The sequence below is a fragment of the Cetorhinus maximus genome, unplaced genomic scaffold (assembly GCF_964194155.1).
Source record: "Cetorhinus maximus unplaced genomic scaffold, sCetMax3.hap1.1 HAP1_SCAFFOLD_52, whole genome shotgun sequence".
Classification (NCBI taxonomy): domain Eukaryota; kingdom Metazoa; phylum Chordata; class Chondrichthyes; order Lamniformes; family Cetorhinidae; genus Cetorhinus; species Cetorhinus maximus.
Genome location: NW_027596102.1, coordinates 1552320 through 1578550, shown reverse-complemented (window position 1 = coordinate 1578550; position 26231 = coordinate 1552320).

Genomic DNA, 26231 nt, shown 5'->3' with positions numbered 1-26231 from the left:
AGGTAGGCTTGGCCCCCAAACACCGAACCCCCCCAAACACCAAACACACTGAACCCAAAAACAACTGAACACCAACACTGAGCCCCAAAACCCTGAGAGACAGTGAACCCAAAAAACACTGAACCCCCAATGCTTAAACACAGAACCCCAAAACCCTAACACACTGAACCCCCAAATCCCAAACACATTGAACCCCCAAACCACAAGCACACTGAACCGCAAAACAACTCAACCCCCAACATTGAGCCCCAAAACCGAATTCCAAAACCCTGAAAAACTGAACCCCTAAACCCTAAACACAGAACTCCTAACCCAAAAACACTGAATCCTTAAACCCCAAAACACTGCACCCCCATAACACGGAACCCCCAAATCCCAAACACACTAAAGCACAAATCAACTGAACCTCCAAACCCAAATACACTGAACCCCCAAACCCACAAAATAATGAACCCCCAAAGTCCCAAAACACTGAACCCCCAAAGTCCCAAAACACTGAACCCCCAAAGACCCAAAACACTGAACCCCCAAAGTCCCAAAACACTGAACCCCCAAACTCCCAGAACACTGAACCCCCAAACTCCCAGAACACTGAACCCCCAAACTCCCAGAACACTGAACCCCCAAACTCCCAAAACACTGAACCCCCAAACACCCAAAACACTGAACCCCCGACCCTCCAAAACACTGAACCCCCAAACTCCCAGAACACTGAACCCCCAAACTCCCAGAACACTGAACCCCCAAACTCCCAAAACACTGAACCCCCAAACACCCAAAACACTGAACCCCCAAACACCCCAATCCCTGAACCCCCAAACACCCAAAACCCTGAACCCATGACCCTCCAAAACACTGAACCCCTAAACCCCCAAAATAATAAACCCCTGAACACCCAAAACACTGAACCCCCAAACTCCCAAAACACTGAACCCCCGACCCTGCAAAACACTGAAACCCTGACCCTGCAAAACACTGAACCCCCAAACCCCCAAAATAATGATCCCCTAAACCCCCAAAACAATGAACCCCCAAAACACTGAACCCAAACCCCCCCAAAACACTGAACCCCAAACACCCAAAACACTGAACACCCAAAACACTGAACCGCTAAAACACTGAACCGCAAAAACCCTGAAACCCCTAACACCCTGAAACCCCTAACACCTTGAAACACCTAACACCCTGAAACCCCTAACACCCTGAAACCCCTAACACCCTGAAACCCCTAACACCCTGAAACCCCTAACACCCTGAAACACTGAACCCCCAAGACACGGCAGCCGCCAAGACCCCAAAACGTTGGGCGCTGGACCCCTCCCAAACCACCCCCCAAGGCGCTGGACCCCAAAAATTCTGGTGAGGGAGAGGGGAAACGACAGGGCTCCGGATGTAATGGGTAAGGAGGAGGCGAGCGTGTCCCAGAAGGTCTGTGCGAGGGGGTGTGTAGGAAGGTCTGTGCGAGGGGGTGTGTAGGAAGGTCTGAGCGAGGGGGTGTGCAGGAAGGTCTGAGCGAGGGGGTGTGTAGGAAGGTCTGAGCGAGGGGGTGTGTAGGAAGGTCTGAGCGAGGGGGTGTGTAGGAAGGTCTGTGCGAGGGGGTGTGCAGGAAGGTCTGTGCGAGGGGGTGTGCAGGAAGGTCGGTGCGAGGGTGAGACGAGCTGGCATCCTCCTGAGCGTGGCAGTAATGTCTGACCATCACCTCCTTACAGCATCAAAGACACGAAGAGTCCTCAATTCGAAATGGAGCAAGCTGGCACTGGCCCTCTTTGCACTGTGTGGACTCTTTGCTGTTGCTGCCCTGGTGTTATTCTTTGAGGGTAAGACTCCGTCTTTCATTCGGTTTTACAAAGCCTCTTGTACTGACCCTCCGACGGTGCGGCGCTCCCTCCGTGGTAACCCTCCGACAGCGCGGCACTCACTCGGTACTGACCCTCCAACAGTACTGTCCTCCCGCATCACTGACCCTCCGACAGTTCAGCACTCCCGCAGCACTGACCCTCCAACACTGAGGCACTCTCTCAGTACTGAACCTCGAACAGAGCTCTCCTCCCTCAATGCTGACCCTCCAACATTTCGGCACTCCCTCTGCACTGACCCTCCGACAATGTGGCACTCTCTCAGCACTGACCTTCCGATAGCGCAGCGCTCCCTCAGCACTGACCCTCGGACAGCATCGCACTCCTCAGTACTGACCCTCCAACAGCGTGGCACTGCCTCAGTGCTGACCCTCCGACAGTGCAGCACTCCCTCGGCACTGACCTTCCCGACAGTGCGGTGCTCCCTAAGCACTGGCCCTCCGACAGTTCGGCGCTCCCTGGGTTCTGACCCTCTGAGAGGGAGTCACACTCAGGCCGCCCTCAATTCTGATTTGTACTGACCTGACTGTGGTGCAGGCTTGTCGGTAGAGAGATCCCTCGCTGAGCAGAAGCTGGCTGCTGAAACCATGGAAGATAATACTTCCAGACTGAAGGACGAACTCGCTGTGAAAGTCCCACCGGGCAAGTGCGCCAAGTTCCAAGAAGTCTTCCGCAACTGGCTGTCGGCCTTCTGCAAGTTGGTCAGTAAGTGCTGTCTCGATAACCTCTTTTGTCTTTGGGGAGCGGCTGCCAAATTTCTACCACCCTGTTGTTCATTTTTACACTTATCCTCGGTTATTAACCAGCTTCCCTCCCTCGACCTCATCTGTTCATGTTTTTTTATTAATTCTTGCTGGGATGTGAGCGACGCTGGCAAAGCCAATATGTATTGCCCCCTCCCCAATTGTCCCTTCAACTGAAGGCAGTTCAGAGTGACCCACATTGCTGCAGGTTCGGAGTCACGTGTAGGCCGGACCCGGCACCGAGGGCAGGTTTCCTTCTCCATAGGACACCTGCTCCCATTGATATCTTAAACTTGAAATGAATGAACCCCACTCCAGCATCACCACCGCCCCCCAGTTTAACCCTCGAATTTCCAGCAAATGCAACCCCTTAAAGTAAAATGTCCCTTCCCATCTTCTCCATCCCAGCCCCTCATAATTTTGCACCCCTCGATCAAATCGCCCCCAAACCCAGCCACTCCTCATCCTCCTGGTTTCCAAGGAGAACAGCTCCAACCTTTCCAATCTGTCCTCTTCGCTGCAATTTTCCAGTCCTGGGTGGCAACATCCTAGTAAATCTGCTCTGTGCCCTCTCTCATGCAGATACTTCCTTTCTGGTATGAGGCGACCAGAACTGCGCACAGTTCTCAATTTATGGTGATCTACGTTGATTTCATTTTTCTCTTTTTTCTGACTTCATTTCTGCTCCATCATTCCCTCTCTCCCCTACCCACACACCAGACTGCAGCAGCGAGCTGTGCCACCGATTCTGGAAACCTTACGGGGGCAACTGCTACTATTTTTCTAAGGATGTCCTGGACTGGGAGGAGAGTCGGCAGAACTGCATTGAGCAGGGTGCGGACCTCTTGGTCATTCGCAACAGGAAGGAGCAGGTGAGCGGAGAACTGGGAGGTTTTTTTTTATGGACAGAGTAGAGGAAGCTTTACTCTATATCTAACCCCGTGCTGTACCTGCCTTTGGAGTATTTGAATGGGACAGTGTAGAGGGAGCTTCACTCTGTGTCTATGCCCGTGCTGTACCTGCCTTTGGAGTGTTTGAATGGGACAGTGTAGAGGGAGCTTCACTCTGTGTGTATGCCCGTGCTGTAACTGAAGAGCGAGTTTTACTGTGTCTATGTCCGTGCTGTACCTGTAGAAGGAGATTTCCTCACTGCTTCTCCCTCTCCTCATTTTCAGAAGTTCATCGCTGGCTATGATGTACAGAAGGTGTACTGGATTGGGTTAAATGAGACCACTGAAGGGAGATCGTGGAAGTGGGTCGATGGGACCGATGTCCAGGATGAGCTAAAGTGAGTCTTGAAAAATATCAAATTGTGTCGTATTCAGCAGGGGACCTGCAGTCGGTCCTAATCCCGCAGGGGTTACTTCCGGGCTCAGTATTCTTCATTCTTCAACTAGGAGAACAGCCTAGTGTCACTGTCACTTGTTACCCATCCTTAATTGCCACTTGAGTGGACGATGGTGAGTCGCCTTCCTGAACCCGTTATGGCACAGCAGATGGTAAATGCTGAGCTGTTCAAAACCCAGAGAGAAACTTGAAACCAGCACACCGACTGTTTTACAATTTGTATTTAATTCGAGATGCGTTACTTGAATTCAATAGTAATAAGACTAAAAAATCTTCTCAGTTTATTAGAAAACTAAATTGAACCTTTTCTGATTTAAAAAAAATATATGATTTTAAGCGGATGCACAGGTTTGCAAATTACCAAGATGATAACTCCTAGCTTCACTAGTTAATCTAACTCCCAGTTATATCTCCATTCAGACAACAGTAAAACACAGATTCAAAAGACCCAGGTAACGGAACACAATAACCTGGACTGTCAAATTCAATGTGACTTCCCCTCACTTCAGTTCATGTTCACCGCAACTTGAGGCGACAAGAGCAAGTCAGAGGCTGGGAATCCTGTGACGAGTTATTCAATTCCTGACTCCCCAAATCCTGTCCTCCACAAGGCACAAGTCATGAGTGTGATGGGATACTCCCCACTCGCCTGGATAGGTGCAGCTCCAACAACACTCAAGAACCTATACACTTATCTTCCCCACCTCTCACCCCATCTTCCCCTTCCTCTTTCTACCCCTCTTTCTCTCGTCTGTCTCTCCCTCTCTCTCTCTCTCTGATCGTCTGTCTCCCTCTCTCTTTCTCTCCTGTCTCTCCCAAACTCACTCACACTCTCTCATTATCTGTCTCTCTTGCGCGCTCCCTCTCTCCTCGTCTGTCTGTCTCGCTCTCTCCCTCTCTCTCGCCATCTGTCTCCACCACTCTTCGATCTCTCGTTCTCATTATCTAACTCCCTCCATTTGATCCCTCCCCTCGGTCCCCTCCCAGCCTCCAGATTCTGGGACAGGGGCTACCCCGACAATTATTTCAACTACGAGTTGGAGGAGTTCAATAACTGCGGCGTGATCCGCAACAAAGCCTGGGCCAACGGGGCATGTAACCAGGCCAATCACTGGATCTGCAAACGGAGAGCGGAGAAACCGCCCATCAGCCTGTGATCCCCGTCTCCGCAACCAGTCAGGGCCCCGGCAGCGAGGGCGGTGGAACGTCAAATTGTGACGGCGGGTGTTGGAAATGCTTCTCCCCATTCGATTTCCGTGTTCGGTGTTTGAAGTTGCTGTAGTTGCCATAAGAGGACCTGCTGGAGCAGTGCGGCGGGGAACCGGATGCCCTTTGTTTGGGGTGAAGTCGGACGCTGACATCTAACCACATTCGGAAAGCCAGGGTCGGGGGGGGGGTGGTTGTCTAAGAGGGGCATGCGGTCTTTTCTGATGCCCAGTGCAGTTTGAATGCTATTCGCACCTCATCGATCTGACTCGAACGACTGTGGGTGGTGATCCTCACCGAAACCTCTGAGAGAGGCGGGTTCCGCTCTTCTCTGTTGGGCGCATGATTCTCCTGTTCCGAAATAAAGCTGATCTTCAACGCGAAGATTGTGGCCCCTCACCTCTTTTCAGTCCCCGGGACTCCCCTGGTGTGTCGCCATTTCGCCTTGCAGGCTCATCGAACAGGACTGAGGGAGCGCCGCACTGTCAGAGTGTCAGTGCTGAGGGAGCGCCGCACTGTCGGAGGTTCAGTGCTGAGGGAGTGCCGCACTGTTGGAGGGTCAGTGCTGAGGGAGCGCTGTTCTGTCGGAGGGTCAGTGCTGAGGGAGTGCTGCACTGTCGGAGGGTCAGTGCTGAGGGAGTGCTGCACTGTCGGAGGGTCAGTGCTGAGGGAGTGCTGCACTGTCGGAGGGTCAGTGCTGAGGGAGTGCTGCACTGTCGGAGGGTCAGTGCTGAGGGACTTCTGCACTGTTGGAGGGTCAGTGCTGAGGGAGTTCTGCACTGTTGGAGGAGCAGTAGGCACAGAATCGAAAATTATTTTTAAATCTGTCAATTGATACATACGCAAGTTTAGATACATTAAATATTAACATTAAATTCATCAATTGGCAGAAAAAATACACATTTAAATGTGATTAATGAATGTGTCAATCGATAGAAAAAATACAACTTTAGATGAATTTAAAATGAGAACTGAGGATATTAATGGACAGAAGCCAAACAAGTTTCGATTAGTTCAATATTAATACTAAATGTGTTAAGTGACAGAACAACTGCAAGTTTCGATCAATTAAACCTAATTATTAAATATGTTGACTGACTGGACAAATCCAAGTTTAGGTAAAACACATTTGAGTATTAAATATGTTAAATGGTGGGGGGAAAGCAGAGTTGCTTATTAAATGCAGCAATTTGCAGAACAAATGCAAAGCTGGACAAACTAAACCTGAAGATTTGATGTTCAGCCGAATTGTTATTTGGGCTGCGCCGCACATTTGATGATTGTTGATGTTTTAGCAGAGCAAGAAGTGAATTATTTCCTGAATATTTTCTGGAGCTGGAGACGGTGATTTATACAAATAACCTGTTCAACTGTTAAGTTTAATATTGAAATTGAATCTACCAAAATATATTAAATGTGTTACTGAAATTAAATAATTATAAAAAATTATCAACTATTGAAATTAAATATAGCTACAAAAATACATTACATTCAATATCAAAATTAAATAAATCTGCTGAAAGATTATATTAATTGGCAGAAGGGCAGGTTCCCCTCAGTATTGTCCCTCCGAGAGGGCAGCGCTCCCTCAGAACTGACCCTCCAACAGGGCAGCGCTCCCTCTGTACTGACCCCGCAACAGTCCGGCTCTCCCTCAGTACTGACCCTCCGACAGGGCAGCGCTCCCTCAGTACTGACTCTCCGACAGTCCGGCTCTCCCTCCGTACTGACCCTCAGACAGTCCGGCTCTCCCTCAATACTGACCCTAAGACAGTCTGGCTCTCCCTTAGTACTGACCCTGCGACAGTGCGGCGCTCCCTCAGTACTGACCCTCTGACAGAGCTGCGCTCCCTCAGTACTGAGCCTCTGACAGAGCTGCGCTCCCTCAGTACTGACCCTCGGACAGAGCTGCGCTCCCTCAGTACTGACCCTCGGACAGAGCTGTGCTCCCTCAGTACTGACCCTCGGACAGAGCTGCGCTCCCTCAGTACTGATCCTCCGACAGTGTTCAGTCAGGAAGGATCTGTATGACACTTCGATGGAATGAAGGGCGCCTACTTATTCAGACGAAGTGACACATGAAGAAAATGGCGACATTCCCCACAGCTCCACACCGGTAAAACCTACTAATGACACGATCAAGGCAATATGCAATAGCCTGAAACCTTACACGAGGGGAGCCGAGATTTCAAACTACGTGGTCCAGTCCAAATGTGTTGGAGGCCTGTGTCGTATGTTAGGGCGGTGGTGGTGTAGCGGGTGGTGGTTGGTAGGGGGAGGGCTGCTTGTAAATTCCCTTGGCCATATGGACAGGACATTGTGACCGTTCCTCAGGGAATGATGGCCAGATTCTGCCCTTCTTTCATACCCATGAGGTTGTACTTTACGAGCGAAAGATCGGGTCTGAAAGGGTCGACAAAGTGAATCGTGGGAAGATCGGGTTCCAGACAAATGACTCCAATCAGCTGTCAATATCTAGTCAATTATATTGTTAAACTGTGTTATTGTCATGTCATTTACATCGTTAATTGCAAGACAAACATGTTCTTATTTTTCAATTGGAAAAAGATATTTCAATTTCATCAGATAAGTTCTAGTCGTGTATTTTGTTTCTGTGCCCCTTGCAGAGGCTGTCAATTTGTTAATTAGTTTGGAGTTAGCCAATAAAATAAAATGGTGTATAAATAGGGGATAGTTGGGGCACTGGTTGTGTGAGAGCAGAGCTGAGAGACTGAGTAAGTCAACAGACTTCCTCAATGAAGAAAAGGTCTGTCCTCGGTTTCTGCTTCACAATCCAGATTGGATCCTTTCAACTCCCCGTGGCCTTGAGCAATCACAGGGCCCCGTAGAGACGGGCGTCTTCAGACACATTTCAGCGTTTCGGGAAACCCCACCACCCCGGCCCATTCTGTAAAACACGAACAAACGCAACAACGGGTGCAGAACGATTTGCCATTCTGTTGCCTCCCTAGCCCCCACACAGATGAAGGACAACGGTAGGAATGATGGAGCAGATGCCAGGCCAGCGCTCCCTCAGCGGCTCTGCATCATTCTCTGGAAGATCAGGTGGAGGCGGATTGCGTTCTTCTCACAGATAGCCGGGAACTTTGCCCCGCAGGCCTCGTCGTACCAGCGCCGCAGCCTCATCAGGCCACAGTTTTCCCTCATCCTGTACGTCCTGCTGAAGGCGTTGTCCGGCTGTCCTGGCCCCCAGAACCTTCCGAGGGCAAAGCAAAAGCAAAAAAATAAACAAGAAAGCGGTCAGTGCTCAACTGGCGGGATTGAGATCCTTTATCTCATACGAGCAGAAAGAGCCCCGCAACCACCCCGCCCCGTTCAGATTAAACAATCTGACCCCTGACCCTGTGCCTAACCCAGTCTGACCCCTGACCCTCATGTAACCTGTGAATTTCAAGTGTCCTCTTTTCTCTTGACCAAGACTGACCTCTGCACCATTGATCCAGTGCCTAACCCTGATTCCTCCTGACCCTCTGCTAACCCCTGGCTCCCTACATAACCATTCACCCTCTGCCTAAACACCCTCATGTCTTCCCCACTCCCTGACCTTCAGCCTAAGCCCTGACTCTCCCTCACCCTCTGTTTCACTCTGACCCTTTTCCTAAACTCAACCCTTTGCCTAACCCCTGACATCATGCCTAACCCCGGATCATTTACATAACCCCTGACCCCCTAATCAACCTGTCACCCAGTCTGACCCCTAATCCCCTCACCCACATATAACCTGTGACCTTCAAGCTGGACTTTGTTCTCCTGACCTAATTTGATCTCTGCTCCATCGAACGTGCGTCTCATGTTGATTCTCACGACCCTCTGACTCACCCTTTACTAGGCCTTTCTCCTCCGACTCACACAGTAGCCCCAGAGCATCAGCCTATCTCCACCTCAGCCACCCCTCGGTCAATCCCATCGCCACCACCCCCCCTGCCCACCGTAAAACAAACATGGGGCTGACCCTTTGCCACCCCGACCCCTGACGCACTCTGTTACTCACGTTTTCCCATCCATGACCATCGTCCCATCCACCCACATCCAGATCCCTTCAGTCACCGAGTCTGTCATTCCAATCCAATAGGAGGCTTCTTTAGCTTGCTCAAACAGGAAATTCTGTGGAAGTGGAAGGGCATCGTTAGTGGGCATCGGGGTAAACAGGAAATGTTGTAAAGGGAGTAATAGGGTGAAGGTGAAACTGGGGAAAGATGTGAATGGGGAAATAGGGTGTGGGCAACACGTTGAAGAGCTTTGGAGAGAAAAGGAGCTTGGAGATAGGATAGTCACTCGCAAGGATGGAGTGGGAAGGAGAATTCAAGGTTGTTTTTAAGGACAGGGCTGATGATGGCAGGTCTGAAGTAGAGTTAGACAGTGGCTGAGGAGAGAGGGATGTTTGCACTTGGCTAAAACCGGTGGCCGGGGAGGGTATATTCGGTCTGGTGACTGTTCATGTGATTTTGCGGGGTGCGCACTACATTTTTTATGGATGGTTCCTTCAGGAACTAGGATCTGATTCCTGGTATGAAAGAGAAAACAGCTGGGCCCCGGTAAATGATCACGTGACCAGGTTACCTGGGAGATGAACAATAGGGAAACAAAGGGTCAACAGGGGTGAAAAGGAGTGATAAGTGGTGGTTTTCAGTTCAAGCAGTTGGGGTTGAGAGTTTAGAACAAGCTGGAGTGGAGGAAATATCTCTCCAGCACCATTCAATTGAAGTTCTGGCTGCGTGTAAAGAGAGTTAAAAATCATGTTAAATGAAGGACTCTTATTGACCGTGAGTTGAATTTCTGACATAGCCAAGCTGAAGAGTGTGTTTGAATGTGAGAGAGATAGAGAGATTGGGAGAAAGAGAGAGATAGTTTAACATACAAATCTCAAGAGTGAAAGAACATTAGGACCAAGAATGTCCGAAGCCAAGCTGGCTCCGCTTAAGGCCCCAGAAGCGTCCATGTTGAATGTGGTGTTTGCGAACTTGGGGCAGCAGTGGAGATTTGAAAGGACCACCTTGCTAGAGGTAGTTGGAAGATCTCAGCCTATGTACAAATCTGTAGCTCAGAGAGGGCATGAGGGGAGATATGCGAGAAAGATGAGTGTTCAGGTCTTGGGCGGTGTTGAGCATGGGGAGGTGGTCTTAGAGAAAGTTTAGCCAGGTGGGCTTGTGGATGGGAAGAGGAACTCAGCAGATGCAACTGATTGGATAGACTCAATCTTATTGACAAGGGAGTGTGAGAGGCCCTGGCACTTCTGGTTGGAGGTGAGGGCAGCGGGGAGACATGTTACCTGCACCTGGTCGTTGTTGACGATGGCCAAGTGTCCCTGCTGGCTTGAGCACAGTTCCTTGCTCTGCTCCCAGCTAAGTCTGGTATCCGTTAACCGGAAGCAGCTTCTTGAGTATTGGAGCCAGCCAGGATCACAAATACTCGAGGGACATTCTGCATTGAGAGAGGGAAAAGTGGTAACGTTCAGGAATCTATGCTCAGCTAGCAACGTTAAGAGTCCTCTCTAAATGTTGTGACCCTTCACCAATTCCCACCCCCCCCCCCCACCCCCACACCGTGGGACTCCTATCCCATCCCCCCAAACTGTGTGTATCCTCACCCACTCTGCCAATCTGTGGGACTCATCACCTCGCCCTCCTGCACACACTTTGGGACTCTTCGCTACCCCCTCAAACTGTGGGACTCCACAGCACTTCAACCACCACCCAACCCCCAAACTGTTGGACACCTCAACCCTCCCTGAGAAAAGCTGTGGGAAACCTGACCCCTCCCCCCCAGAAAACTGTGGAACTCCCCAGCACCTCACTACTCGCCACCACCCCCAGCCCCCCGGCCTAAACTGTGTGACTCCTTAACCCACAAAGTGTGGGATTCGTCATCCCTTCCAGAAACTTTGAGACACGTCACACCCACACCCCTACTGAAAAATGCTGGACTCCTCAGCAGCCACCACCGCCACCCCCCAACCAAACTGTGGGGCTTCTCACTTTTCCAATTAGACTCGCGGGGCTGATTGAGCCTCCGCCTGTTCCTGTGTTCCTGTGTTACATGCTCGAGGAGGGGGCTGAATGGACCTCCTTTTCATGTCTAACAGGCTTGAGAGTGCGTGGTGGAGAGCTGAATGAGCCTGATCCTCTCTCTCACCACCCCACTTGTCAGAGGCGACAGGGGCACATGCTCACCATACTTCTCGCAGAACAGGTGTAGCCAGTGTTCGGTAGTGTTTTGGAAGCGTGTACAATCCTGTTGGTCTTTCAGTTGGGTCTGCTCTTGGAGGTTGTGTAAGCTGTCAGTGGCGTTCTGCACTCTGTCCCGCGCGATGTGTAAATTCTCCGAGGCACCCACGTCTTGTGGAGGCAAAGTGAGAGAAAAAGAGAGAAATGTGTCAGTGGTCAGTCCTACACTGCACTGCGATGTGGCCCTCCCCACACATACTGGGCCTCGGACCAGGGATAGAGAACCTCCTTTCCCCGAAGTACACGCTTCTCCATTTCTGAACCAATCCCAGATTGTCAAGTGTCTCTTGTCGACAGGGGATGTATTATTACACAGACAGTGGTAAAGGCTGAATTTTTTCAAATCCCAGAGGGAAACCTGAAGCAACTGTCATAACCCATTTTTTCAATTTGTATGTTTCGAGGGGCAGGCTTTGATTCAGCAGTAATAAGACCAGTGAGTCTCAAGGGCATTTTTTTATAAAACTAAATTAAACATTTATTAATACAAGGAGGATTGTAAACACATATACATCCAAAAATTACTACAATAATAACGACAAAAATACCCTAATTAATCTGACTGAGTTAGATCCCCGGCAAGGCAACAGTAAATCACATAGATTTAGACAAATACCTGGCAAAGCACACTCTGGACAATCAAAATCAAAGTGAAAGTCTTTCACCTCTGGATCCTTGCAGGCAGCAGCTTGAGGCTTCTCACACTTGTTGGATAATACAAAGCCTCTACCTTGCACACAATCCCCTTCCTCCTTTATACACATCTTTCTCTTTGAATGTGAATTTCCCATTCTATCATTGGGCTTTTAACTTTACCTCTTCTAACAATAACATCCTTTCATGCCACGAATTTTATCAGTAACCAGAAAAAAAAATGAAACACATTGCCTGGCGTCATATGGCTAATGCAAGATTTCACTCATTACTTTGAGATGGATTTTAAAAATACAAACTGCCCCCTTGACAAAACTTCCCCATGTTTACCAAATTACCACATTCAAACCAACTTCTTTATGTTCATCAAAGCCTCCAGAACAGCTGGCTTTAATCCAATTACGACGCACACACATAGACACATACACCACTTAACAAGGTTTAAAAAATATTTCCCAAATGCATTATAGACATTAATCTCAGCGTGACAGATGACAGTGTCGTGGTAAAGCCACTCGACCAGCAATCCAGTCCACTGCTCTGGGGACACGGTTTCAATTCCCACCACTGCAGCCGGTGGAATTTAAATTCAATTCATAAAATCTGGAATTGAAAGTTCCTCTCAGTCCTGATGACCATGAAATGACCATCGATTGAAGTAAAAACCCACCTGGTTCAGTATTGTCCCTTTAGGGGAATTAGTAAATCTGCCGTTCTTACCCGCGGTCGGGCCTACACGTGACTCCAGACCCACAGTAATACGGTTGACTCTTAACTACCTCTCAAGGGCAAAAAGGGATGGGCAATAAATCGATGTGTCAATAAGAAAAACACTGCAATTTCAAGTAGGCCTCACTGTATTGTCCTGCTTTTTCCGGTATATTTAGTTAGAATTGTGTCAGTAAAATCATATTTGAAACCAAAATTAATTTAATAACACAAGAGGTAGGAGCAGGAGTAGGCCATTCAGCCACTCGAGTCTGCTCCACCATTCAGTAAGATCATGGCTGATCTGATTGTCGTCTCAACTCCACTTTCCTGCCTTACCCCGCTGGGGAACCGATAACCCTCGACTTCCTCAGCCTTGAATATGTTCAGTGAGCCGGACTCCACTGCTCTGTGGGGGAGAGACTTCCACAGGCTGATGTCCCTCTGAGGGAAGAAATTCCTCCTCATCACCGTCTTCAATGGAGGCCCCTTATTCTGAAACCGTGACCACCCGCACCATGTTGCGGATTCCCCCACGAGAGGGAAACATCCTCTCAGCATCCACCCTGTCGAGGCCCCTTCAGGATCTGATATGTTTCAATAAGATTGCCTCTCATTCTTCTCAACTCTAAGAGGGGACTTGACAGAGTCGGTGCTGAAAGGATGTTTCCCCTCATGGGGGAGACCAGAACGAAGGAGGCGGGAGAGGCACAGTTTAAAAATAAGGGGTCTCCCATTTAAATTGGAGATTAGGAGGAATTTCTTATCTCAGAGGGTCGTGAGGCTTTGCAACTCTCTTCCCCAGAGAGTTGTGGAGGCTGGGTCACTGAATATTTTTTTGTGGCAGAGGTAGATAGATTCCTGACTAACAAGGGATTCAACGGTTATCGTGAGGCGGTTCGGTGGAATGTGGAGTTGAGGCCAGAAACAGATCATGACCTCATTCAAAAATGGAACAGGCTCGAGGGGCCGAATTGCCTCCTCCTGTTCCTAATTCATATTTTCATTGGACGCTCCAATGAATACAGGCACTACTTGTCCAAGATTTCCTCATCAAGCTAACGGCTTCATCCCAGGAATTATACGTATACACCATTTCTTCAAGGCACAAGTCAGGAGTGTGATGGAAAACTCCCCACTTGCCTGGACGAGTTCAGCTCCCACAACACTCAAGAAGCTCGACACCATCCAGGACAAAGCAGCCCCGCTGGATTGGCAGCCCATCCACAAACATTCACTCCCTCCACCACCGGGGCACAGTGGAGTCAGTGTGTACCATCTACAAGATGCACAGAAGCTCACCACCACCTTCTCAAGCGGCAATTAGGGATGGGCAATAAATACTGGCCCAGCCAGTGACTCCCGCATCCCATGAATGAATAAAGAAAACTCGGCTTCCTTTCTTCTCTCCAGCTGCAAATTGTGCACAGAAATCTCGCACGAAGAAGGGATGTTAGGATCATCAAATCATACATATTAGCAGGAGCAGGCCACTCGGCCCCTCGACCTTGCTTCGCCATTCAATCAGATAATTCAATAACAACTCAATAGTTCCATAATTATAATAACACTAATAATTATTCAATAATATTCAATAACACCCTTATACAAAATGGCAGGGAGACAAAAAAACAGGTAACTATCATCCAGTTAGCTTAACATCTGTCATTGAGAAAATATTACAGTATCATAAATGATGTAATAGCAGAACGTTTGGAAATTCATAACATAATAAAGCAGTGTCAGCATAGTTTCAGCAAAGGGAAATCATGACTGACAAATTTATTAAAAGTATTTGAGGAGGAAACAAGCAGGATAGATAAAGGGGAACCAGTATATGTATTTCGAAAAGACGTTCAATAAGGTACCGGTCATAAGGCTACTTAAAAAGATGTGAACCCATGGCGTAAGGGGTTGCATATGAGTATGGATAGAGGATTGGCTAATTAATAGAGGACAGAGAGTTGGGATAATGGGGGCATTTTCAGGATGGAAACCTGTAACAAGTGTAGTGCCACAAGGATCAGTGCTGGGGCCACAATTATTTTCAATATGCATCCATATCTTGGATTGTGGAAGGGAATGTACTATCGCCAAGTTTGTGGATGACGCAAAAATAGGCGGGAAGGCAAGTGGTGGGGATAACAAAATGCATCCACACAGGGGCATAGGCAGGTTCATTGAATGGGCAGAAACTTGGCAAATGGAATATAATGTGTGAAATTGTGAAGTTAAGCACTTGGACAGGACGAATAGGGGAACTGAATGTTATTTACATGGAGAAAGACTGCAGAAAGCTATGGCAGAGGGGGATTTAGGACTCCTTGTGCATGGATCTCAAAAGGCTAACATACAATTCAGCAGGTAATCGGGAAGGCATATAGAAAGTTGGACTTTATATCAAAAGGAATGGACTATAAACACAGGGAAATCTTGCTAAAACTATTCAAGGCACCATTTGGACCATACCTAGAATAGTGTCAACAGTTTTAGTCCTAGTTAGTTTAGGAGATAACTGGCATTGGAGGCAGCCCAGAGAACGTTCACTTGGTCGATTCCAGGGATGGAGGGATTTTTTATGAGGAGAGGTTGAGTCGGTTGGGCCTGTAGTCATTGGAGTTTAGAAGAATGAGATTTGACCTTACTAAAACATAAAATGTTATTAGGGGGCTTGGCAGGGTAGATGCTGAGAGGCTGATTCCCCTTGTGGGAGAGTCTAGGACCAGAGGGCATAATATCAGAGTAAGGGGACGCCCATTTAAGACAGAGATGAGGAGGAATTTCTTCTATCAGGGCGTGGTGGACCTGTGGAGTGCTGCATCTGTACCTGCTGAATGGTTAAGTATACTCAAGATGGATGCATACAGATCTTTAATCAGGAAGGGAATCAAGGGGCATGGGGAAAAGGCAGGAAAGCGGAGTTGAGCATTATCAGATCAGCCATGATCTCACTGAATGGCGGAGCAGACTCAATGCGCTGAATAGCCTCCTTCTACTCCTACGCTTTATAGACTTATAAAATCGTGGCTGACCTGATTGTAGACTCAGCTCCACTTTCGTGCCTGCCCCTCCCCAGCCCGCACATAACCCTTGACTCCCTCGTTGATCAAAAACAGATCTAACGAAGCCGTGAATGTATTCAATGACATGGCCTCCACTGCTCTCTGGGGGTGAGAAATCCACAAACTAACAAGCCACACAAGAAACACAGGGAAAAAAAATGCCTTATGTCAGTTGGGCAGTGGGTGGTGGTGAGAGGTAAAGTCATTGGATTAATAATGCAGCAGACCCAGGCTGGTACTCTGGGGTTCAAATCCTACCAACTAGTGGAATTTAAATTCAATCAATAAGATCTGGAATTAAAATCTAGTTTCTATAATGGCCACCATAAATCTATCATTTATTGTTCTAGAAACCCATCGGGATCACTAATGTCCTTCAGGGAAGGAAATCTGCTGTCCTTACTCGGCCTGGTCTACATGTGACACCAGACCCCCAGCAATGTGGTTGATTCTTCACTGCCCTCTGAAATGGCCAAGCAAGCCACTCAGTACAAGGAAACGGGGATTAGGGATGGGTAACATATGCTGACCTTGCCAGCGACGCCCACACCCCAAAGAATAAATTAAAGCCATCTTCAATGGGAGCCCCTTATACAGAAACTGTGTCTCCTCGTTCTTGATTCCACCAAAAGGGAGAAGCATCCACCCTGTCAAGCCCCTCTCAGGATCTTATATGTTTCAATAAGATCACCTCTGCTTCTTCTGAATGCCGATTTGTACAGGCCCAAACTGTCCAAACTTTGTTTCAGAGAGATCTGGCTGTCTTAGCGTATGAATCACAACAGGTTAGTCTGCAGGTAGAGCAAGTAACTAGGAAAACTGATAGAATGTTATCATTTATTGCGAGGGGGAATCGAATACAAAAGTAAGGAAGTTATGCTTCAGTTATACAGGGCATTAGTGGGGCCACATCTGGATTCATGTGCACAGTATTAGGCACCTTATTTCAGAAAGGATGTAAATACATTGGAAAAAGTTCAGAGAAGGTTTACCAGGCTAATACCAGGGATGGGCGGGTTGTGTTATGAGGTAAGGTTGGACAGGCTGGGCTTGTATCCACTGGAGTTTAGAAAAGGAAGAGGCGATTTGGTTGAAAATTTTAAGATCCTGAGGGGTGTAGACAGGGAGGGTGTGGGGAGGATGATACCCCCTGTGGGAAAATGGAGAACGAGCGGTTTAAAAATGAGGGGTCGCCCATTTCAGACAGAGATGAGGAGCAGTGTTTTCTCTCAAAGAGTCGTGAGTATTTGCAAGTGTCTTCCTCAAAAGGAGGTGGAAGCAGAGCCTTTGAATATTATTAAGGCCGAGCGAGATTGATTCTTGATTAGCAAGGGGGTGAAAGGTTATCAGGGGGTTCGCAGGAATGTGGGGTCAAGGTTACAATCAGATCAGCCGTGATCTTATTGAAAGGCGGAGCAGGCTCGAGGGGCCGAGTCCTGCTCCTAATTCATTCGTCACTATCACAAAGCCCTTCGTCCCAGGAATCAGCTCAGTGAACATTGCCTGAACTTTTGGAGTGTAAGTATATTTCTCATTAACTAAGGAGAACAAACTGGACAGAGCGGTCTCACCAGCCCTGCTTGTGTACTTACATTTCATTGCAAAGTATGCCACTAGGCAAAGTAGGCCCACACAGGCGATGACACCAGCGATGGCCAATGCCACGAAGATAGTTTGGAACCTCTTTTCACGGAGAGCTGCCCCTGATATCACAGAAAGAAAAGGGAATAATAAAAACTGCATTCCTCTATCACACTTCACCAGCCAAAGAGCATGAAATCGGAACAGTTGACCCCGTTGCAGTGCAGGAAGCGCGTCACCAAATTTACACACAGCAAGAACCCCAAATGGCAAGGAAATAAGGACCCAAATCATCTGTCCTCCCAGTGATGTGGGTTGAGGGGGAAATCTTGGCTCCAGGGTCCTGGGGAGCAATGTCCCCACTCCCCCAGCTCGTTTACAGTGCTGGCCGGGAGGATATTTACATCCACCTCAGGTGGCAGGTGGGGCCCGCGGTTTGATGAGCTCCCTCAGTACTGACCTTCCAACAGTGCGGCTCTCCCTCAGTACTGACCCTCCGACAGTGCGGCACTCCTTCAGTACTGACCCTCCGACAGTGCGGCACTCCTTCAGTACTGACCCTCCGACAGTGCGGCGCTCCCACAGTACTGACCCTCCGACAGTGCAGTGTTCCCTCAGTACTGACCCTCCGACAGTGCGGCGCTCCCTCAGCATTGACCCTCCGACAGTGTGGCACTCCTTCAGTACTGACCCTCCGACAGTGTGGCGCTCCCTCAGTACTGACACACCGACAGTGCGGCGTTCCCTCAGTACTGACCGTCTGACAGTGCGGTGCTCCCTCAGTACTGACCCTCCGACAGTGCGGCGCTCCCTCAGTACTTACCCTCTGACAGTGCGGCGCTCCCTCAGTACTGACACACCGACAGTGCGGCGCTCCCTCAGTACTGACCCTCCGACAGTGCGGCGATCCCTCAGTACTGACCCGCCTACAGTGGGGAACTTCCTCAGTACTGACCCGCCTACTGTGCGGAACTCCCTCAGGACTGACCCTCCGACAGTGTGGCACGCCCTCAATGACGCTCCAACAGTGCGGCACCCAGTCAGCGAAGGGAAATCCAAAGGATTAGCCACCAATGTTGGAGTTATTATAATGTGTGGTGCGCACGAGGCTACGGTGAAAGTCAGGGAGCAGGGATGTTTTGCAGGTATTACTCAGTGATGGGTTGGGGGAGGGGCTCGAGGGTGAGGAGAATGGACCCAGTGCCGTTCGGGAGTTTGTTCACTTGCACTCACTTTGGCTTTCGACCTCCTCGTAATCCCGTTCGTCCGAGACGTCATCTTCGATATCCATAATGAGGTCGGGCATGTCATTGTCTTCGTCGTAATCAAGGGACTCGACATCCCCTCCTGTTGCACGGTCATCATCTACTCCTCTCCGCCCAGGGTTCCTGGGGAGCCCTTTAGACCCCCTCATTCCTCCTTCACCCTCAACTGATCAACCAGTGCCAAAGACAGAGATGTCCACTCACCTCAACTCCCCTGATAATCTTATCCTGTACTCTAACCTTCACCAGCACAGATCAATTTCAAACACTTCACTCAGCCGGATGAGTAATTCAACAAATCGAACTGTGAAGCTGAGTTAACTTTTCGAGTCAGCCAGTGGAGGTTATTTTTGAAGTGTCTAAGGATCAATTTGCGGGATCTTCAGTGTGAGGAAATCTTAATTTTGTGTCTATTTTGCAATTTATTTTGACATAACCACTGTTTAAAGCTTGCGTCTGAGATTGCATATTAATTGTTCAATGAAGATTTGAGAATTGAATTTTTTTTTTAATTCATTGCTCTGCATAAAGGATTACATCAGTATTGTTAGAAATAGAAGTATTATTTTAGATGTCTCATCAATAAGCTAATGATGGATTATTCAGATTAAGAGTTATTTAATTATGTTAATAACACATTATTAAAATCAATCAAATATTTAGTATACTAATAATGGATTAGTGAGATTAATTGATAAATGAGTCTGAAGATAATGGATTAAGGTAAATTAATAATTAAGTATGGAAAAAGTTAATTTAATAAGCAAAATTATTAAGTGGCAAAATTAATGATGGGCTATTGCAAAAATTAACAATTAGAGATCAGTGAAGCCAATTAATCACTAGGCTGATTAATGATCAACAACTGGGATAAATTAAAATTTATATATTAACAGATTATAAAGTTATAATCTATCAATGTTAAGCAATTCAGAATGATTACACCTACACTAATAACAAGTTATGAATAATTAATTCGAAGCTTTGTTGAATTAATTCGGATTGTTAACAGTGGACATTGAAATTAGTTATAAGAGGCACCCGCTATAAATTGTTGATGTTAACTTGTAATTAGTTACATTAAAGAGGGAATATGTTTACATAAGAAATACAATCATTAAACAACTAGTATGAATTGGAAGTATTAAGTAATAACAGATTGTTGACATTAATAATTTGGTAGATATGATGGATAATAATATATCTAATTACAAATTAGTAAGTACAGATTATTAAGATTAATTAATAATTAGATCTTGATTATTGAGTCATTAATACAAATATTAGTGACATTTAATGATTAATAGATAATTATCTATTTTAATGATAAATTATTGAGTAACTAAAACTTGCATAAGTGATAGTTAATTAGATTTAATTAATACTTACAGCTCCTAATTATAGATTATCGCCCTCCTCAGTACAGACAATTAGACGGTCTAATCTAGGGAATAGAGATGATTTAATATTTGGATTAATGTTCGATTAAGTTTAATAATTAGATTGATTAAAAATAGCAATAGACTAATTAATGGTTAATTATATTAATAGATTATTCAACAATGAAACTGAATAGTATTGATTATTAAGGTAAATTAGATATATTAATGATAAATAACTAAGATTATTGAATAACTAAACAGATTAATGATAATATGCATCAAAATGAAACATTATTATTAGCTTCATTCGATTATTGAATATTCTGACGGTTTATTGGCTCAGCACTTCCGGCGGACATTTTGGGGAGAGGGAAGGAGACGGAAGTGATGTGGAGACCCCGGGAATGAGGTTATGACCCGGGAAATGATTCCCGGGAGGTCACCACTGGGACAGAGACACAGGGCATCACGTGACAGGCTGGGCTGTGAGAGGCAATGGAGCAGAACAGAAAGCGAAACAATATTAATATATTAATAATAACTGGAGAGTCAATGGAGCAGAACAGAGAGCGAAACAATATTAATATATTACTAATAACTGGAGACTGGATGGAGCGGAATAGGGAGGGAAGCAACATTTATATCTTAAAAATAACTGGAGCCTCAATGGAGCAGAATAGAGAGAAAACCGATACTCGATGCGGCGATGGGGGTAGTGGTGTTGTCATTGGATTACCAAAAACCCAGCAGCACTTTCTGGACACTCGACTTCGAATCCTCACCGCGGCAAATGGTGGAATCTGAATTAAATAAATACCTGGAATTAAAAGTCTAATAATGACCATGAAACTATTGTTGTAAAAACCCATCTGGTTCACTAATGTCCTTTAGAAAATCCGACCTTACCTGGTCTGATCTGCAGGCGGCTTCCACAGCAAAGTGGTTGAATCTTAAAGATGCCTCTGAAAAAGGGCAATAAATGCTGGCCGGGCCAGCGATGCGCCCACATCCCATGAATGAATAACTGCAGAGTCAATGGAGCAGAACAGGGAGAAAATCGATGTTAATATGTGAATAATAACTGGAGACTGATCTTCCGTTTAATCACTGGCATAAAACAACTTTAATATCTGATTAATTGTCACATTCTGGTTTATGTTAGATGACAGTCCACAAGTTTAAAATACAAAGTGTATTGTTTTCAGAAATGATTTACTGATGTTGAGACTTGAATTCCTCTCTAATCTTTTGGTAGATGTCAACGAGCGAATCACCTTCTTGCAGGCAGACTGGACATCGACAGTCACAAAGCCACCGCGATAGCAACTTCTCCTATTTGCCACCGCTATAACTGCTGGCTGCTATCTCCACCCAGATACAGCATGTATCTCTGACAGTGCAGCACTCCCTCAATACTGATACTCCGACAGTGCGGCACTGCCTCAGTGATGACCCTCCGACAGTGCGGCGCTCACTCAGTACTGATACACCGACAGTGCGGCACTCTCTCAGGACTGATAAACCGATAGTGCGGCACTCTCTCAGGACTGATCCTCTGACAGTGCGGCGCTCCCTCGGTACTGACCCTCCGAGAGTGAGGTAATCCCTCAGTACTGACATTCGCCAGTGCAGCGCTCCCTCAGTACTGACCCCCGACAGGGCGGCGTTCCCTCAGTCCTGACCCTCAGACAGTGCGGCACTCCCCGAGTACTGACCCTCAGAATTTGAACGGGACCGGCTCCGACCTCCGTTTGCAGATCCAGTGCTGCGGAGCGCTGCACACAGCGTTAGCCCAGGCTCCTCGGCGCAGGGAGACGCAGTTCTTGAAAGCCTCCAGCCCGTAGTCGAAGTGACTGTCGGGGCTGCCTCTGTCCCAGAATCTCGGAGAGGTGGGGGGAGATGGAGCAAACAGAGTTTGTGAGTGAAAACTAAGCGTTCACCCGTCCATGCCAGCCCACAAAATTTAGCCCTCAGGGGCTGACGGGAAAGAGAGAAATCCCACCCAATTCCCAGCTGAGGCAACATCCAACACTCCCAGGACAGGTACAGCACAGGGTTAGATACAGAGTTAAGCTCCCTCCACACTGTCCCCATCAAACACTCCCAGGAAAGATACAGCACGGGGTTGGACACAGAGTAAAGCTCCCTCTACACAGTCCTCAACAAACACTCCCAGGACAGGGACAGCACGGGGTTAGATACAGAGTAAATCTCCCTGAACACCGACCACATCAAACACTCCCAGGACAGGTACAGTACGGGGTTAGAGACAGAGTAAAGCTCCCCTTACACTGTCCCCATCAAACAGTCCCAGGACAGGTACAGCACGGGGTTAGATACAGAGTAAAGCTCTCTCTACACTGTCCCCATCAAACACTCCCAGGACCTGTGCAGCACGGGGTTAGATACAGAGTAAAGCTCCCTCTACACTGTCCCCATCAAACACTCCCAGGACAGGTACAGCACGGGGTTAGATACAGAATAAAGCTCCCTCTACACCGTCCCCATCAAACACTCCCAGGACAGGTACAGCACGGGGTTAGATACAGAGTAAAGCTCCCTCTACACTGTCCCCATCAAACACTCCCAGGGCAGGTACAGCACGGGGTTAGATACAGAGTAAAGCTCCCTCTACACCGTTCCCATCAAACACTCCCAGGACAGGTACAGCACGGGGTTAGATAAAGAGTAAAGCTCCGTCTACACCGTCCCCATCTAACACTTCCAGGGCAGGTACAGCACGGGGTTAGATACAGAATAAAGCTCCCTCTACACCGTCCCCATCAAACACTCCCAGGACAGGTACAGCACGGGGTTAGATACAGAGTAAAGCTCCCTCTACACTGTCCCCATCAAACACTCCCAGGACAGGTACAGCACGGGGTTAGATACAGAGTAAAGCTCCCTCTACACTGTCCCCATCAAACACTCCCAGGACAGGAACAGCACGGGGTTAGATACAGAGTAAAGCTCCCTCTACACTGTCCCCATCAAACACTCCCAGGACAGGAACAGCACGGGGTTAGATACAGAGTAAAGCTCCTCTACAACGTCCCCATCAAACACTCCCAGGACAGGTACAGCACGGGGTTAGATACAGAGTAAAGCTCCCTCTACACTGTCCCCATCAAACACTCCCAGGACAGGTACAGCACGGGGTTAGACACAGAGTAAAGCTCCCTCTACACTGTCCCCATCAAACACTCCCAGGACAGGTACAGCACGGGGTTAGACACAGAGTAAAGCTCCCTCTACACTGTCCCCATCAAACACTCCCAGGACAGGTACAGCACGGGGTTAGATACAGAGTAAAGCTCCCTCTACACTGTCCCCATCAAACACTCCCAGGACAGGTACAGCACGGGGTTAGATACAGAGTGAAGCCACACGACCACTATTGGTGTCCATACCTTCCTGGGTCTCCTCCGCACTCATCTGGTCATTATCCCCTCCGGCGGCCTTTTCCTCTCGCTCCACCTCAACCTGCCTCTCGGCTGACCCGGTGAGCGCTCCTCCAGCGAGCTGTCGTCCTCTTGCTGCCTCCGTCTATCCCAAAAACTCCTCCTCATCATCATCCGCCATGTAGGGGGAACTCTCCTCCTCTTCAGCACCCCCTGGGCTGATTTACCAATCAGTTCAGACCGATTGTCCCAGCGCTCCTTTTTAAACTGGCTTCACATTCTTCACTCCAGTTTTCTCACTCACCTCACCCACACGCCCTGTTTGTTATCAACATAAATTCGGCCAAAATAAAAGAGGGGATTATTGATCGATATCTGCAATCGCCTGGACTAAATCGCGTTTCGAACGAACCAAACCCTGCGCCTCACTTTTCAAAGAGAGTCGTTATTGAGGTTAACCATTGATTATTAACGGCCAATTCAAGATAATCTCTCAAACAACTTGGATTATGTACTGCAGATTATTCTGTATTTGGAATTAATAATTAATAGTTACAATTATGATGTGTTTGGATTTGGTTTGCCGATATATGTTAAAGGATAAAGTGATTAATTGTTTATTTCTGAATTGACAACTTTAAGTAAATGCAGATTAACCCTTCCGCATCATTGCCGGATCAATAAGAGATTTTTTAAAAAAATAACTTCACAAAGGTTGAGAATAAGTTTTAAATATTTCGATAAATTACTAAACGTTCACCTGAATCATAACGTATTTTGTTTGTTAGATTATTATTACTGATGGATTCGGATTAATTTATTGAACACCCAGATTCCGTAATAGGGTGATTAATTATTAAATATTTAGCCAAAATGTTCGATGAGCCAAACGTTGAATATTTGGTTAGCGCGGGTGAAGATCAATTAATTATTCCAAAGTAATCAACGAGGTAGATAAATAATTTGCATGTGTTAATATATAAAGGAACACACGTTTAATGAAATTAACTATGATTATTAAATAACAAACGAATTTAGTATTTAGACTGCACAAACGTTTACAGATTATTTAGTGATTAGCACAGGTCTATGCAGAATAATAAGTATTTCTTGAATACAAAGGTTAAATATGATTATGAAATATTCAATAACATTCTTAAATGTGTACAAAAAGTATTAAATATTTTTATTGTTCTTTAACTATTGATAATACAGACTGAGAAAATTAATGATGGGTTATTCAATGAACGAGTTGATTTAGGGAACAAACAAATTTTGATAAATTAATTATAAATACTTAAAACGTGAAAAATGTATTATTTAAGCAGAAAAAGGCAGGTTTAGAGCAGTTATATTATGAGCATTATGTATTAAGATGAATTATACCATTAATTGTGCAAATCTTTACTGATTATTACAGACAGCCAGGCTAATAAACAGTAAATTGTGCCATTGTATTGAAACAATTTACATAACTACGGTTATTAAATATGTAGCTGAGTTATTATTAGGTTAATCTAATTCTTACAAGCCATTACAATCTTATCAAGACGAAAATATCAGTCATTTATTGAAAATTTATGATAGATAGAACAAAGAGAAGTTAAGAAAAAATAAATGCTTTTAAGCATGAAGCCAAATTATTATTAAAAGCAAGTTTTATTAAAATTTTGAATGAGCTGTTATTTACTGATTAATATAGATTAATTGAAAGTACTGGATTATTTAAATATGCTAATTGGTAGAGTAAAGACATGTTTAAAGAAAGTAAAATGTATTTACGAAATGTGTTAACTATCAGAACAAACGCAAGTGTAAATCGAATGTTTCAAATCTGCCAATTGATACAAATGCACGTTTAGATAAATTAAATCTTAACAGTAAATTAATCAATTGAGAAAACAATTACTCGTTTAAATTTAATTAGTAAATGTTTGAATCGAGAGAACACTACTGTGAATGTATTTAATATTTGTCCTGAGTACATTAATTGACAGAAGGCATACAAGTTTAGATAACTTGAATATTAATACTAAATGTGTCAAGTGACAGAACAACCGCAAGATTAAATAAAGTAAATCTAATTATTAATTTGTTGACTGACAAGACAATTCGAAGTTTAGGTAAAACAAATGTGTGTACTAAATATTTTAAATGATGGGGGAAAAGCGGAGTTGCTTATTAAACGTGGTAATTTGCTGATGAAATGCAAAGCAGGACAAAGTAAACCTGAAGATTAGTTGTTCAGACAAATTGTTATTTGGGCTGCGCCCGTCATTTGAAGATTGTTGACGGTTTAGCAGAGCAAGAAGTGAATTATTTGGTGAAGATTTACTAAGATATTGAAGGGGTTCAGGAGCTAGAGACGATTATTTATGCTAGGAAAGTGACCAATTATTAAATTTAATATTGTAAATGAATCTGCAATAATATGTTAAACTGAATACTGAAAATAAATATGCCAAAACATATTAGATGTATTACTGAAATTAAATAATCAAAAGTTATCAAAGTACTTTTGAAATTAAATATACCTACCAAAATGTATTAAATTAAACATCAACATTGAATAAATCTGCTATAAGTTTATATTAATTGGCTGAAGGCACCCACATTTAGGCAAATTGAATATTATTACCATGTGTTAAGGGACAGAACCAACACAAGTTTAATTAGAGTAAAAGCGATTATTAAATATGTAAATTGACAGGAATATATCGATTTAAATAAATCATCCAAAATATATTACATTTGAAAATTAAATTAATTAAATCTCACAAA